Source organism: Falco punctatus (assembly GCF_963210335.1).
Source record: "Falco punctatus genome assembly, chromosome: 13".
Lineage (NCBI taxonomy): Eukaryota > Metazoa > Chordata > Aves > Falconiformes > Falconidae > Falco > Falco punctatus.
Window position 1 is genome coordinate 23,560,211 of NC_137593.1, and position 16,171 is coordinate 23,576,381.

Below are 16,171 nucleotides of genomic sequence, written 5' to 3' on the forward strand. Positions count from 1 at the left end.
CTGTTGATGGGATGCCCCATCGGTGGGGTTGACCTGTTGGTGGGATGCCCTATTGGTGGGATTCCCCAGCAGCCAGTGCAGTGCCGTGGCTGCAGAGCCCTCTCCCTACCTCTGGCCGGGGGTGGGGGTGTACCCCAGCAAAACAGCGAGGACATCATGTCTCTTGCTTCAACGCCACGTGGGTGTGTTTTTGCCTGTGTGTAAATGCAAACACACTTGCAGCATGGCTGTACGCCCTGCTGCTGGGGCTCGTGGTGAAAACATGTCCCCAGACGTGGTATCTCTCAGGCAGAGGTTGTTTGTCAGTCAGATGCGGAGCTGGGGTGCAGTTACCTGGTTTTATAAGCGCCCTACTTGGCAAGGGCCCAAGCAGGGCTGGTGTGGCTGCTGTGCTGGGAGAGGAGGGCTTGGGAGGGGAAGGTGAATAACTTCTCCTTTGTGCCAGGTACAGGGAGCAGGGACAGGCTCCTTATCTCAGGTGTGTCCCCCACACAGATGGTGAAAGCAAGTCCTGTGCAGGAGCCCCTCACGGCAGCCAGCCCTGGCTGCTCACGAGTGCAGGCTCTGTTGGTTTCTCAAGCTTTTTCCAGCCTGCCTGGGGAGGTGGAGCGTTGCTGGTATTTATAAAAGGCGTAGCTGGGGCATCTGTTTCACCGCATGACTCCAGCAGCTTGGTGTGGAAAAGGGGGTGGGTGGGCTGGGGTAGGGCTCTGCCCTGCGCGGGGGTAGGGCGGCATGGGGTGGGCGCAGCCCTGGCTCTGGGCACTTTGCTAGGGTGCTCGAGGCTGGAAGCGCCTCCCTGTCACCTGGGCACAGAGCTTCCAGCTGGGTTTGGCTCAGGCGAAGGGTGGGAGAGAGAAGCCCCCTGTGCCGCATCCCAAACACCCTTCTACCAGCACCTTGTGCAAGGAACAGGCACCTTCCCAAGGCAGCCAGGGCAGCAGGGGGAAGCCTGAGACCACTTTGGCTCCCAGTCCAGCTGAGTTGGCGGAGGTGTCAGCAAACGCAGAGTTACCTAAAAGCTCTGTAGAACATGTCCTGTGCCTGTCGGCATCCCTGGCCAGGCACAGCTGAGGGTCCTGCTAAGGAGGCTCAGGGGGGCCCTTATGGCTCCCTACAGCTGCCTGACAGGGGCTACAGGCAGCGGGGGTCGGGCTCTGCTCCCGGATGAGAAGCGACAGGACAAGAGGAAACAGCCTCAGGTTGCACCAGGGGAGGTTTAGATTGGATGTTAGGGAAAAATGTTCCCTGAAGGGGTTGTCAAGCATCAGAACAGGCTGCCCAGGGAGGTGGTGGATTCGTCATCCCTGGAGGTATTTAAAAGATGTGTAGATGTGGCACTTAGGGACAGGGTTTAGTGGTAAACTTGGCAGTGCTGGGGTAAATGGTTGGACTTGATGATCTTAAAGGGCATTTCCAACCTAAACAATTCTATTCTATGATTCTCTGTTAGTGGCCCAGGGGCTGGCCAGTCACCAGCACCACCAGAAAAGGTCTCTCTGCTCTCTGTGGTGGTGGCACCTTCTCCTTCACCCTCCATTTCCTCCTTGGCCCAGACTTGCTGCTTCTGCCTTACCCTTGCTCCTGCTTTTCTCACCCCGTGAGGGGCGAGGGGGATGCTCTGCCCGAGGGTCACACACAGGCTTCCTCAGCAAAGCGGCTTCTGTGAAGCAAGCAGGCAGAGGGGTGCTGGTAGTGAGATGGTGGGTGCTGGGGACAGCCGGCTGTGATGGGGGCTAAGAACAGTGTGGTGGCCCCTGGTGCTCAGTGACAGTCCGTGCCCAGCCCGCCCAGGGCAGCTGAGCCCCCAGCCTTGGCAGGACGGGGCCCTTGGCGTGCCCACTGACATCTGCTCCGGGTGAGCTCATTTCAAGGTTCATTTGTAAGACAGCACCACAGTGAAAAAGAAGAGCAGCTTTGGCTGTAAACAGTTATTTTACACCTCTCAGTCATGGCAAAGGCCTTTATTTTGGAGGCAGGGGGTGGGGGGGTGGGGGGTGCAGGCGGGAGAGCTGCCCTGGCTTTGGGGGAAGGCTGACATCTGTGCTGGGGATTGTAGGGACCCAACAGGCCAATGCAAATGAGCATTAAGGGGAGCTTTCTGCAAATTCCCGCTTTCCTTTTGCATTGCCCACTGCCAGGTTTCACTGAAAAGGGGATTCTCCTTCGGAAACAAAGCCTCCCTTTTTCCTGGGCTTTCCAAAAAAAAAAGGAAGAGAAAGGGGCGAGCGCTGCGCTGCTTGGAGTTTTCTTTTTTGCTATTTGTCTACCTTTCACACCCTGGAGAAAGAAAACAACTTTTAACATCTGTTCCTGCGCTCTAAGAGGGAAAGAAAGGCTCTTGAAAAGGGGAAAAGTGTGGCAGATGTTGGCAGGTTCCCTCCGACGCAGATGTCTTGCTCCGAAGAAAACTTTCTTTGGGGGTTGGCAGCCAGGGCTCCTCTTTGACTCAGGACACGCGACTGCCTAGTGAACGAAGGGACGTGGGAAAGCGCTGGCAAACAAAAGGCCTTATTCAAACAAACCTGAGAGCCGTGAACAATCTAATAACCAGCAGAGAAATGGTCAGTGGCCCCCAGCCCCACCGAGGAGGGGTTCAGGGCAGCCGGTGGCCACGGGATGAGGGAATTTTGCCGTATCCCCAGGGCTGTGAGCAAGGGTGTCCCCTCCTCTCCCCCACCTGCTCTCTCTGGGGCACCCAACGTGGTGCTTTGGCCAAGGACCGGCCTTCTGGAGGTGCTAAATGGTTTCAGCTGGTCTGCAGGGCCAGCTGCAGGGGGGCTGGCTGCCCCAGGGCATCAACAGGTGGAGGGCACTGGCCCACATCACTGGCTGAGGACCGGTGAGCCCCCGGCCAGCCACGGCAGCAGCTATGGGGCAGCAGGGATGTCTTTCATTAAGCTTTTAAATAAGAGGTTCTGCCAAGATAATAATTAAAAAGCCCCTGACTCTATTGATTAGGACCAGCTGAAATATCCTTGTGAAACTGTTTGGGGAAATAAGGTTTTTTTAATGGGAGGCAAAAGTATTGAGAGAAAAAAGGATTCTCGGTGAGCCTTTTGTTTGCCCTCTTCCCTTCTCAATGGCTGGTAAAACGAAATGATTTAAAAACAAGTTTTTGCCATGAAAGCTGGTAATATTTCAGTTTAGGCACTTCAGAGGAAAAAAAGTGAGAAGCCTAGAGAAAAGGCAGCAGAACCAAGAAAATTCCCAGAGGAAAGTAACTAATTATGGTTTGCTGTTAAAGCTGAGGAGCTCTATGATTATTTCTCTTATTCCTCCGAGCTTTGTTCTGCCTCATCTCTGTCCCAGTCCGTTTTGTCTGGGCTGCAGAGCTGCTCCTGCCAGCGGGGCTGCCTTGTGCTGGGGCAGCCGTGCCTCCTCCCTGCTTGGGGCTGGAGGGGAAAGCCTGGTGCGCTGGAGCTGTGTTGCCTCTCTGGAGGTCGAGTGCTGGGGCGAGCACCCCGACCCCCTGCTGTGGGTGTCCCCTGTGTTTCTCCTGTCAGCAGAGTCCTCCCTGCATGGCGGCTGGGAAGCAGGAGCCATCTCAGCTGGGCTGAGGACCCCTGTGCTGCAGGAAGGATGCTGCAGGTCACCAGAGACCTGTGCACCTGCCCTGGCCGGTCCCTCCTGCCTCTTGCAACACGGGGTGATACTGCAGGCACCAGCTCACAAGCTGGCAGGACTAACCAGGAGGCCTGTGCGGCACTGAGGTTAGCCCCTGAGTCCAACCCAGGCCCCCGGCCGGTTAACAAAATGGCCTCGTTAATGCGACTGAGCCTTTTGGGGGGGTGGATTTGCCGGGGGAGGGTGGGAGGAGAGATGAGCAGGTGCTCCTGAGTGCTGCCCGGTCTGCTGCACGCGTGGTTCACGGCAGGACCCCCTCATCTCCTCTCCTTTGCAGGCTGGGGCTGCATCTGGACTGGATTTGTCCCCAGTTAAGTGACTGCTTGTCCTCTTCTGAGGCATCTCTCTGGCTGGGTGTGGGAGCGAGTGTCCCTGGCCCGCAGGAGGTGCCGTGGGCAGGCTGTCAGAGGGATGGACGGGGTGCTCGGGGTGTCCTGCTCCATCCAGCACTCCCAGCTGTGTGTGAGTTTGCTGCCTCTGCTTTTATGACAGCAGCTTTGCTTTGGGCACATGCAGTAATGTGGGGTTTGTGAGGCGAGGGGCGAAGCACGGCTGCGGGAGAAGTGGGAGCAGGCAGGGCAAGGCAAGGTGGGGGCAGTGGCCGCGGCTGGCACGGAGAGGGGGTCAGCCCTGGTGTGCAACCACAGGGCACCCTCCACTCCCTCCCTCGGGGATGGGCTCTAGTCCCGCCTTGCCATGAGCAAACATTCACTGAGGAGAGTCTGTTTTACAGGGCTTTAGTCATTATGAATAAAGAGGGTTTTGTCTGGACTTTTCTGGCCAGTCCTGGTTCAAGGTTGAGGTCTAAAAACGAGGGGTAAAGCTCTCCTTTAAAAGGTTTAAATCTGGAGGTTTCTCCATAGCTGTGAATCCCAAGCAGGCTGTCCCAGAGCCCCGTGGCACCCAGGGTGGTTTGCTCCCAGAAGGTTCCAGCAAGAGCGGGATGTGAGGAGCAGCAGGACATGCTGGCGCGGTGACTGGACGCGCTGGGTCCGGAGGGTGCTGGTGGTGCCTGGGCAGGCAGGCTGGCTCCCAGTATGGAAACCGCCGCCACATGGAGGTTACTCACTGCTGGTGACGCACCAGGGCTGCGTCTTCAGAGCAGCCTCAGTTCGGGAGGTTGTGCTCACCTTGTCCCATCGCAGGCTGGTGCAGGGTCCCCAGGGGGACCATGTGTCCTGCAACCCAGCCAGGATGGGACAGTGCTGGAAGTAAGCTGGGGCAGAAAAATGAAGGGTTGTTTATCTGTGCTTGGGGCATGGAGAAGAGCATTTGCAGTCATTAGCTGTTATAAGGAGAGCCAGCTGAGAGCACAGCCCTGATGCGGCAGATGCCATCCGTGATGGCACACGGGGCCACAAGCCCCCTCCGAGCTCACAGCGAGGGGCTGCTCCAGCCACCCTTTGTGTCAGAAGGCTGTATCAGTGAAATCCCTGGGGCTGGGTGACACCGTCTGTACCAGGTCACTGATTTTGGCAGAGGGCTGGGAAGCGATGGTGGGGCATGTGGTGTGTGGGGAAGAGGCAGAGGGGATCTGGGAGATTGGTCTCAATGTCTGTGGCCAAGCGGTGGGCTGTCAAGGCAGCACTCTGTGTGACTCCCCATGGTGTAGGCAGGGGTAGGAGTGCAGCTGGAGGTTCACCGGCTCCAAAGACATTTACAGGTGGAGTGAGGGAGGACATACATGTCACTGGACAGTGCTACATGCGGTATTTTCATTATAGGGGAAGTCCAGCTCCAGAAGCAGCACTGGACACATGGAAATCCTGTGGATGCCCCTCGATCCAGCTCCCTTACCAAGTGCACCGAACCTCACTAGCCCCAGCTTGGCTCGCTCGGTACCAGCTGGCTCTGCCATCATCGGCAGTGGATTCCTGGCATAGGAAATAATTACGAGGCTTGTACCCCCTGACAATTCTCAGCTTTTCTCTCACACCCCCCCATCCAGCCTTCCTGTTAAGGATCAGCTGATGCTCCTGCCGTTGCTCAAGCCCATCTCCCTCCTGGCAGGTTAGCAGGGCTCCCGGCCTCCGAGGAAGTCCTATCTGCTCCTTTGCAGCTAGAAAGCTGCTGCTTGCAGCTGGGCTCCTGGGCCAAGAGCACCTTATAGGAAGAAGAAAATCTGATAAGCCGTGTGGGTGGTGACGGGCTGATAAGGGTGAGCCCCTGGCTGGTGCTGAAGTGGCGGTACAAGGGGGAAGAGCCAAGCTGGGTGGAGAGGGTATAGGGGGCTTTGAAGGAGCGTTCAAGGGGGTTTTGAACTTCCCTCATGGGGCATCCCAGGAGTTGTTTCATTCTGGAGGGCAGCTCTGGGCTTTCTCACACTCTCTGTGTGATGTTACCAGATGTCACCTGATAACAAGCCTCATCTATAATGCAGCTGGTGCTTGGTTTATTCAGTAAGCTTCACTTTCATGGCAATGTGGGTGCCTGGTTCCCCAGATGTCAGAACCCAGAGCTGAGCACCCCATACCCCAGCCTGTATCTCAGCCCCTGCACATCCCAGCACCTGTACATCCTGCACAGTCCATTTCTTCTTAAATTCTTGGTTCCTAAGGCCATAGAAAGATCTGGGTTAAGTTTCACCTTTGTGAGACAAATATCTCTTCTGCAACTGTGAGTAAATGCAGCTTTCGTCCCGGCTTGGCCACGTGCCCGTAGCAGCTTTCTTTTTATAGTATGTGCGTATACGTGTACTGACACCACATCCTGACCCCCTGACACAAAATACCTTGTCAGCACGAACGAGGCCACCCATCGCTAACGCTCCACAGGGAGGGCCACTTGCAGCCCCCCTGCCAGCTCCTTGTCCTGGGCCGTGGGCAGGGGGGCTGCTGCCAGGGAGGCAGGACGGCCGGGGGGGCAGCAGGCTTAGCCACAGCCATTGCCTACATGCTGCTTATTTCTGGTGCTGCAGGGCTGGGATTGCAGCACCCCAGGAAGTGGGGAAACACTCGCTTGGGTTTTTTTTTTTGCACTTGCTGGTTCAGTCTTGGGACAGCCTGGCTGCTGGTAGGACAGCAGAAAACACAGGGGTGTAGGATGGGAGGGCATGAGCTGCAGGGTGCCTGGTCTTTGTGAGCCAAGTCCATCCTGGTTGTATGTAAAATCACATCCTGCTCTCTAAGCTATTTTTTTTTTTTGTATCTGCATTTTTACATCTAATGTTTTTACCAATTAAAGCAAAAAAAACTTATACTGCTTTTTGGTTTATAAATACTGTCTGGTTTTAACCATATCTCCCCCCTCTTTAATGTCTTTTTTTTTCCTCCCCTCCTCTTCAAATATATTAGGAGATTGTCCTTTTTTATAGGGATGAGGATTTCATGTTCCTCTGGAGGAACCAAAGGGTGTAGGAAGCCCTGCCAGCTCTCGGGGCATAGTTGCTGGGTGGAAAGCAGACCTGAGCCCCAGTGGGGTGAAGAGCAGCCAGGAGCTGTGAGAAGGTGGGTGATGCTCCACGGGCCAGTCTGTGAAGGGCGAAAGCAGGGCTTGCGCTTGTTTCAGCTTCTCCATAATGAGGCATGTAAAAAAAAACCAAACCAGCAAACCCCCCACTGTCACAACCCTTTTTTTCTTTCTTGTCTATCTTTAACAATAGGAGCTGTGCCCTGGGTTCACTCTGTCAGAAAGCGAGAGAGGCCACGACACATGTGAGCTCCCCAAGGAATTTTCCAGAAGAACACCTGGGATCAGCTGGGTGTTTTGTTGTGTTTCAAAGGTGATGCTTCCTCCCATCTCCCTGTTCCATGTGCCTACATATACACATGTGCAGACAGCAACTTCCTCGCACACGGAAGACCTTCAGAAGATACAGATTTCCCCGTAGAATGGGAATGAACTAATTCTCTTTCAAAAGTGAATCCTACTGAGCTGGGAGAAAGGGGCTCAGCCCTTCCCCAAACCAGTGCCTGACTTTGAAAGTGGGAGCAGGCAGAGCTCTGGAGTGCCCTCCTCCTCGGGAGCCAGGGATCCCATCAGCAGGAAGAGGAGGAGGATAGGCACAGAAAAGATTTGGAGAGCTTCAGGGAAGGTCCCCCTATGTATTTACTGGAGTGGCTTGACAAAGATTTACGTGTCAAGCGACATGGCAATGGCTCCTGTGTTAACTCAGCTCCGCAGCAGCTGAGAGCAAACCTAGCCAAACAGCAGCACTAAACCCATGCCATTCACTGCAGCGGTTTTCTGCTATAAGAGCTAATTAATTAGTTTCTGAAGAGTCCTTTGAAGGGGTAAAGCACTAAGGAAGTGCATAGCAGTGTTATCCAGAGGGTGTGGGCTTCAAAGCTTAATGGGCGCTACTTAAATATGAACTGAATTAGTAAACTTGGTTCATGATTTCTTTAAAACATAAAAAAATAGGGAAATCATCGGAAAAAACCACCACCTTTCAGTTGTTTTGGTAGTGCTGAGCCTGAGGAAGTGTTGAGCAATTGGCTTCCAGTTCCCCTTCCCTGGCTTTCAAGTGTAACCTACCGGCATAGCCAGGAAAAATCTTTCTCCTTCAATGATTTTCTAATTTTAGAATCAATTTGGTAAAAGTGGGAGAATAAAAGTGCTGAGAAATAATAGAAGAAAAGCAGTCCTTTTGGAAAGATCGGTGGTGAAATTCAGGTCGGTAGAGAAAGTTCCTGCCGTACTGCTTTTCTCCCAAAGCCTCCTGAATTTTTTGATGTGGCAGCTGGCCCTTGCGCGGACACGTGGAGCAAGGCTGGCTCACGGGGATGACGGTCATTCAGGCATGTTGGGTGACCAGCAGGACAAAACATTCCCCACCGAGAGCACTCGCGTGGGCTGCCCGCCTGGGGGGCACCTGCACAGGTTCCTGGACTGGGGCTGCCTTCTGCCATTGCTTACCGTACAGCGGCTATGGGTAACGGTATAGGATGAAAACTAAAGGCACCTGCCAATGTATGGAATATCCTTTTCCATTGTTTCACCAGTGTTCACTGCCTGGTGTCTTTCCTAAATGATTTGCGATGCGCAGATGTATTTGCTTCCAATTCTATCGAATTAATGGATGTATTTGTCTAGGTTTTTTCCTTTTATTTTTTTAACTCGGGAAATACATTCTTACAAGGTGCTGTTTTTCAGGACAGCTTCTGTTTCTATCTTTCATGCTTACCACGCTAATAGAAATCTTGTTTTGCCTTTAGTAGTAGATTCCAACTTCACTGAATGCTGCTCTTTATAGGTAATATCCAATTGCTCCACAGTAATAAAAAGTTTATTAAAAGGACATGGTTCTGCAGAATGACGTACTGCTCTTCTTGCTGTCCAGGAAAGGAATTTGCAACAAGTTTGGGGTTTTTTTTCCTATGATTCTTCTGGCAATTGTGTTTCTTTTCTGACAAATTATACATGCTACCCTTAGTTTTTGTGATTTGCAATAACATTTTAAAAATGTGTTTTAATTCTGAATTGGCACCTTGATTTGGGGATAAATCAGCACCCCTGTGAGAAAAAAACACAACCACCCAACTGATATGGCTGGCAATTACATTTATTTGTGCTTTCTACTGTAAATAGGTTTTTTGGGGTATGAGCCTGTTCATTCTGTATTCGTTGGATGAACTGGAAGGTAACAATATGCTCACCTAGAGACGTTTCTTTGACAAAAACTTTGAGAGCCTGCAGTGAGCATCCTCAGCCAGTAATGGGTGAAACGCAGCTCCAGGAACAGTCGCAGCACTTGCGAAACCTGGGTGATTAAATTCAGCCACTTCAGCTTGGTCCAAAGTCCACGGAAAGGCGCAGGATTCTCGTTCCTCCAAACTTTTAAGAACAGGAGTTTCGGTAGGACTGGCATTTATCTTGCTTGGGGTTGTGTCTGTCTGGGCTATGGGTGCTGACATCCAGAGGCGATGGCAGGCTGCAGAACCAGGGGGGATGCTGTGTGGGAAGCGATGGGGGCACTCGGGACCCTTCCCCTGGCAGCAGGGTGGTGGGGGAGAGGAGGAAACACCCTCCAAGGGAAAGAGCATGTGTGTCCTGCTGCATTATAGACCTGGAACAGATAAAAGATAAATGAGGCAATGAGTTACTTCACCTGCACAAAGTGCTGAGGAAGAGGAGGTTGTAGCAAAGGGATTAAGAAATAAGCCTGGACCGCTGGGGAGGGGTGGGACAGAGACCCTCGGGGCTGCTGGGGACCTGCTTTGAATTGGCATTTGAGAGGCAGCTGTGTTGCAGCTCTCTTAGGGAGACCAGCCGGGTGTGAATGACACCCTGTGAGCACGATGCTCTGGCATCGCAAGAGGGACGCGTCGGGCCAGCCCGGTGCTTGGCCGAGCCACAGGAGCTGTGGCAACCTCCCTGCCTCCACCAGCCCTTGGCCACTGGGCAGCAGAGGGAGCTGGCCCGGGGCAGCCAGCTGCTGCCAGTCAGGACCTGGCATCCTGCATGGGGTATGGCCAAGGGAAGAAAAGAGGTGGGCAAAACAGAGCGGCTCAAAGGAGGATTAATTTCACAGGATGGCATATTATTTTTCTCTACTTTTGCCATTTGCTGGTGTAGGATGGTGACTGGAGGAGCAGAAGCTGAGCAGCAGGGCTCCCCGGGCCTCAAACCAGCAGCAAAACCCCCTAGGATCCCATTCTGTGTCTGTCCCTCCCAAGCAAAGCACCCCAGTACTTGCCTTTCCACCTTCTTTTTCCTGGTGAAGTAACTCGGATTTTTTTTTTAATGTTTATTCACTTCCTAATTTGCAAGGATTAATTAATTCACAATGGATGTCTCAGTCGTGGCTGTGAATTAGCAAATTGCTAGTGCACTAAGAGCTCTCTCACGTGTTGAATTTAATTCCTGCTTCTCAGAGCTTAGCAAACCCACGCTCTCTCTGCTGGGGGATTTCCCTGTGGCATACTGCGCGGGGATGGGAGCCGCACCGAACCCATTACTTGCCCCATCTTTTTTCCAATGGTCATTGGTAAAGCGATAGCTATTTTCCAGGAGCTGGTGTTGAATCCCTGTACCAGCGCTTGCCTTTAATTCTTTCTTCTTTCTAGTCAGTACCCTGAATATTATCTGTTTAGACTTGAACGTTTTTAGCATAATTACAGGTTAACAATTTCTCAGACATACACACCCTTTCCACGCTGGCTTTGAAAACAGCGATTTCCAGCTCACAAGCGGGATATACGAATGGCCAGCATTTCGCTGACTGCGTGCCACGGGCCCAAGCTTGGCAAAGCCATTCCCCAAGGTCCCGTCACCTCGTACAGGCAGCGTGGACCCAGAGGTCCAGAGCTGCATCATCTCCTGTATCTTTATATAAGAGCATGTATATGTTTGGGGGATATAAGCAAGTATATACAAATATATACACATATACACACACGCTCGCTCTTGTATCTTTTATTTTTATATATATTTGATACATATATATATCTCTGTCCTGTCCCGTGAGGTGCTGAGCACAGCAGGGCTGGCAGGGGCAGCCCCAGAGGCACTGGTGCGCTGCCAGGCTGGACCTGGATCCCGCCGTGCTGGTCCTGGATCCCGCGATGCCGGTCCAGGGAATGATGTACTGAATGCAGAATGACATACTGCTCTTCTTGCTGTCCAGGAAAGGAATTTGCAACAAGTTTGGGGTTATTTTCCCTATGATTCTTCTGGCAATTGTTTTTCTTTTCTGACAAATTATACATGCTACCCTTAGTTTTTGTGATTTGCAATAACATTTTTAAAATGTGTTTTAATTCTGAGTTGGCACCTTGATTCGAGGATAAATCACAGCATCCCTGTGAGAAAAAAACCCAACAACCACCCAACTGATATGGCTGGCAATTACATTTATTTGTGCTTTCTACTGTAAATAGTTTTTTTGGGGTGTGAGCCTGTTCATTCTGTATTCATTCAGTACCCACTGACCCAGTGCTACTGCAGCTGCCCGGCTGCACCTCCCGGTGCAAATTCCTCTGTGCTTCCATGCTGTCAGCTGCAGGGATGGCTGCAAGCGTGGTCAGAAACACTTCTGTGTCCGAGCTGGAACACACAGCTGACTAAGCAGGATGATTCAAGAAGACTGCTGGCCGAGCATTTCACACGTTCTGTGAGATCTTTCCACATCAGAGAGGGCACCAGGAATCTCTTCTGCTGTCAGGAGCTGTTTCCCACAGCGTGTTGCAGGCAAGTCAAGGGAACTGGAGGAGGGCAAGGGGATCCTGAGCAGGGAAGGCGACGGGAGGCTGCAGGCGGATGACATGCAAAGGGTCCAGGAATGAAAATCCATTTCACAGGGGTGAGAAGCCGGACTGTGAAATACTGCAGGTTGCTGCCAGCCTGCTAAAAGACACAGCTAGCGCTGAGTACGCAGGATCTGTATCGGAACATGGAACCCAGGGCAGCGCAACGGCTGAGCACGCTGCTTGGGCACGGCAGCCAAGCCCCGCCGGGCTGCTGTGCTCTCCCCGCACAGCTGGGGATGGTATTTGGTGCCTGGGTGTGAGAACTATTTCTGCTAACGTTGGAGGGTTTTTTTTGTTTTGTTTTTTTTTTAATGTAGTAAACTTCCAGCTTGGGGGAAGGGAGCACCTGCCAGGCACTGGGGGGGCAGAGGAGACCCTGCAGTCCCCAGGGGAGCGCGTAGGTCCAGCACCTTGTGCAAACCCCATTGCGCTGGTGCAGGTGTTGCTGCACAAATTGCTTTTTGCCTTTCAGCTGCCCGGTCGCCTCGCCACAGCTGGAGTAAATTGTCACTCTGTATGACAGGAGCTCGCTCAGCTGTGAGCACGGCCTGAGCAAGGGGGGCTCAGCCCCTCGGTGCCTGACAGCTCGAGCCACCCAGTAGGAGCTGCAGTGCCCAGTGCAGCATCCCAGTGGGATCATCCTGGTGGGATCATCCTGGTGGAATCCCAGGGCCTACCGCAGCCAGCTCTGCCCGCTGATGCCGCTCGCTTGTCATCCAGCAGGCAAGGCCACGGTGACCCGTGAAGTTCAGAGAAGCAACACGCTGCTGCGGGGAAAAATTACGGCACGGAGAAGGCCGACCCAAACCCTCCCCAGTGATGCAATGAGGGAGCGCAGGAAGGCAATGGGGAGAGGCGTAATTAAAAAGAAGCTGAAGGCAGATGCTGTCGCTAGAGCCGTGGAGTGCAGCAGGGCAGGAGGAGCTGCAGGACATTTTGAGAAACCAGGCCGGCAAGCGTCTGGGCACTTCGGGAAACCAGCAGGCAGGCTGCACAGCAGCAGCGCATCGGTCCTGCCGGGTGAGGCTTCACCTCATGGCGTGTAAGAAATTCATGACTCGTTCCGTAAAAATGTATTTTTCTGCTTCAAAATCTCCTGGTGCGTTAGACTGCGCTAATGATCTGTGCCGGGACAGAGGTGGGCTTCCGTCCATCCAGGCTAATCCGTGTTCACACAGCCGGGGCAACGGGTGCCTGTTGCCCACCAGGGGCACAGAAATAGCTCGCAGCTCCCGCAGCCCCTCTGCGCCGCGCTGGGAACCTGCGGGAACCATCGGGGCTGGGACTCCCCGGCCATCGGGTGGATGCAGCGGGCTGCCCCCAGCCCCGGTGCTGCCCCCCAGCCCAGCGCTGCCCCCCAGCCCCAGTGCTGACCCCAGCCCCAGCTCAGCGCTGCCCCCCAGCCCGATGCTGCCCCCCAGCCCGGCGCTGCCGCCCAGCCCCACGCCCAGGTTCGCCAGGCGGGGCAAGGGGCTCACGGCCGGTGCCAGGGGTCTGCAGGAGGGCAGGGCAAGGGTGTGTGTGTGTCAAAATAATAAATAAAAATTATAAAACGATAAATACAATGCTAAAATACTAATAAAGAACAAAAGAGCAGTCATAAAGAACGATAATAATAATAATATATTATTAATATATAAGTAGAATACTTATTATATATTTATCAATCTATAAGAATATATTTAAATAGAATAAAATAATACAAGAATAATCAACGATGGAGTTCGGGCGATAATAGTCACAGGAACGCTAGTAAGGAGCAGCGCTGCAGGCCCAAGCGTCCCCGAGGTCCCGGCCCGGGGGTCTCCGGTCACCGCCCCCGGGCTGCCCCCCGCCCCCCGCGCGCCCCGGCGGGAGGCCGCCCACTCGCGGCGGGCGGGCACGGGGCTCCCTGGGGCTCCCCCCTTCCCCGCGGGTCCCGTGTGAGCGCCGCCCTCGGCCCTCCGCGCCGCCAGGGGGCGCCGGCGTGAGGCAGCGGGCGGAAGCGACGCCGCGCTCCGCCGCCCGCCGCCGCCGCGCTCCGCCGCCGGGCGAGGGAAGGGCCGCTGCGACGCAGCAGAGCGCGGGGCGGGGGGGGGGAGGGGGCCGGGCGAGCCGGGGCCGCGCCGCGCCTCTGCCTGCAGCCGCCGGAGCCGCGCCGCCAGCCGCCGGAGCCGGGGCGGTCGGGCCGCCAGGGGCAGGCCCCGCCGGACACGCCGCCGAGGAGGTGCCAGGCCGCGCTCCGCACCGAGGTACCGAGGCGGCGCGGCAGGGCGGGGGGAGGCCGGCGGCGGCCGGCGGCGGGTCGGGCCCAGGTCCGGCGGGCGGTGGTGAGGCGGGGAGGGGGGTGCGGGCCGGCGAGCCTGGCGCGCATTGTCCGCCGCTGCCCCCCGGGTCGGGAGGCGGCGCCGCCGCGGCCCGTGCGGCCGCTCCGGGGGAGGCCGGCGGGGAGCGCGGCCAGGCCCGGCCGGTGCCCGCCGCTTTCGGGGCCGTCTCCCCGCTGGGCGGCGGGCGGTGCTGGGAGGGACCGGCCGGGTGCTGCCGGCCGCGCTGGCGGGGAGGGGGGCTGCGCCGCGGGGTCTGCGCCGCTTGGCGGGGGTTCTGTGTGAGAGCCGGCGGCAGGCGGGGTGCGGGCCCGGGGTGCGGCGGCGCCTTTTCCCCAAGCGCCTCCGCTGCCGTGCGCGGGTGCGGCGGATCCGCGGGGCTGCGCAGCGCTCGCCTCAGCCCGCCGGCGGGGAGCCGCGGCCGGCCGGCCTGTGCTGCGGGGTGCCGGGGGGTGCCCCGGCCCAGCCGGGCGGCAAGGGCACGCCGGTGGGCAGGCTGCCCCCCCCGGTGCCTCCGGGGCAGGGGGGCACCCGGCCGGCTTTGTTCTGGCCTCTGTTACACGGGCTGGCTTGGCGGTGCGGAGCAGGCACTTAACGCAGCCTCTCAGCGTCCAGCTCCGAGGCCTCTTCCTACAATTGTTACTCCTGTAGCCCTGATCGGCCTTTGAGATCCTCGGATTTTTGCAGGCTGTCCCGTAGAAAGCTAACACGGCGAGATCACTGTCTTCCATAAACGAAAAAAAAGTTTTTTTCCATCGTTATTTTCTTACAAATCTGTGAAATGCTACTAGTATTTAAAGTAGGGTGTAACCAATATTTTTTTGGTTTATTTTTTAAATTTTTTAAAAAGAAAATTTAGTTTTTGGTAGGTGATTGTGTAGGTGTGTAGGATTTATTTAAAACCTATATGCTGTCTTATGGGAATGGTGTGATTTAATTTGCATGATGAGTCAAAGATTAAATTACATGACCTAGGCTCTGTAATTTCAGTGAGGCGAGTAACGAGGCTTGGAAGAACAGTTTAAATGTAGATCAGAAATACAATTTGATTAGCATCAAAATATTGCAAAGCTTTGTGTGCGTGTGGTTCTTTAAACTTACCTGTCCGAAACTCTAATTTAAGGCCCTGTGTTTTCCTTTCAGCAGTGCGGTTCATCATCAGGAAACGTGTCTTCCTTTTTAACGCGAAGAGCTCATGAAATCATATACTGTCAGAGGAAATTTAACATCCTGAGCTTGCACCTTGGCATCTAAGCTTTTAAATAATAGATTTTTACTATTTACTGTGTACTTTTAGTTAACACTTATTACCTGTTGGTGTGGGACATGCCTTTAACTGCAGAGAAAAAAAAAGGCCAAGAAATAGTCTGTGAAATAGGATAAGGATGGTACCTGTTTCAAGGTCAGAAATGACTTCATGTTTTCTTTTTTCAGTTGTTCTGTATAAATTGGCCGCTTGTCTGATCTATAAGAGTGGCATGATGCCCCATGGCACGTGTTTTGGTAGGACTCTGCCATGGACTCACTGCTGTAAGAGTATTGTATTTTACAGTTAGCTTTATGGTTGTCTTGTGATGTGAGAAACTGTTGGGTCAGCCAGCTAGTATACACGTGGCTTAAATTTACTTGTATTTAAACTGTTATCTCGATAGCGGTGCGATATATGTGTTGTTGGGGACTTTCCTTGGTCAGTCGGAAAAAGTACTGGTGGCACCGGGAGCAAGCGGAATAAAGGTCTTGTATGTGTTATCAACACTGTTCTCACACCAAATCCAAAACACAGCACTGCCCAAGCAACTAAAACCAAAATTAACTCTATCCCAGCTGAAACCAGGACAGTGGACTAACATGCTGCTGAATATTTCTAAATGCTGAGAGCACTGGGTTTTTTTCCCAGTTAATTTTATTCTCTTATTTATGTTGATGTGGAGTTCTGAAACTTTGATGCATTTTGTAGGCATTTAATGCATGGTTGTAGATGGAGAATTGTAAAACAATACTTTTTTTTTTTTTAGGATATGTTTTTATACAAAAGAGACTAAATAGAAGTGC

General features: G+C 53.9%; 1 protein-coding gene and 1 long non-coding RNA gene across 8 annotated transcripts in view; both read left to right on the forward strand.

Annotated features, from left to right (window-relative positions):
• The first annotated feature begins 2 nt into the window (after positions 1–2).
• On the forward strand, positions 3–13,168 carry LOC308072511. 6 transcript variants are annotated; one of them, XR_013931680.1, is made up of 3 exons: positions 3–7,073; positions 7,229–11,757; positions 12,537–13,168. It is a non-coding gene; the product is annotated as an uncharacterized lncRNA (long non-coding RNA). The 6 variants fall into 6 exon arrangements; XR_013931681.1 differs by having other exon boundaries at positions 12,540–13,168; XR_013931682.1 differs by having other exon boundaries at positions 7,229–7,378; positions 9,157–13,168.
• Positions 13,169–13,843: 675 nt separating this feature from the next.
• CAB39 (calcium binding protein 39) overlaps positions 13,844–16,171 on the forward strand; it is a 42,257-nt gene continuing 39,929 nt past the window's right edge. The window contains exon 1 of one of the 2 annotated variants that reach the window (XM_080409413.1): positions 13,844–14,047. The gene's annotated coding sequence lies outside the window, so the exon portion shown is untranslated. Of the gene's footprint in view, positions 14,048–15,501; positions 15,522–16,171 lie in introns of those variants that run through there. The other variant, XM_080409414.1, reaches the window with a different exon arrangement.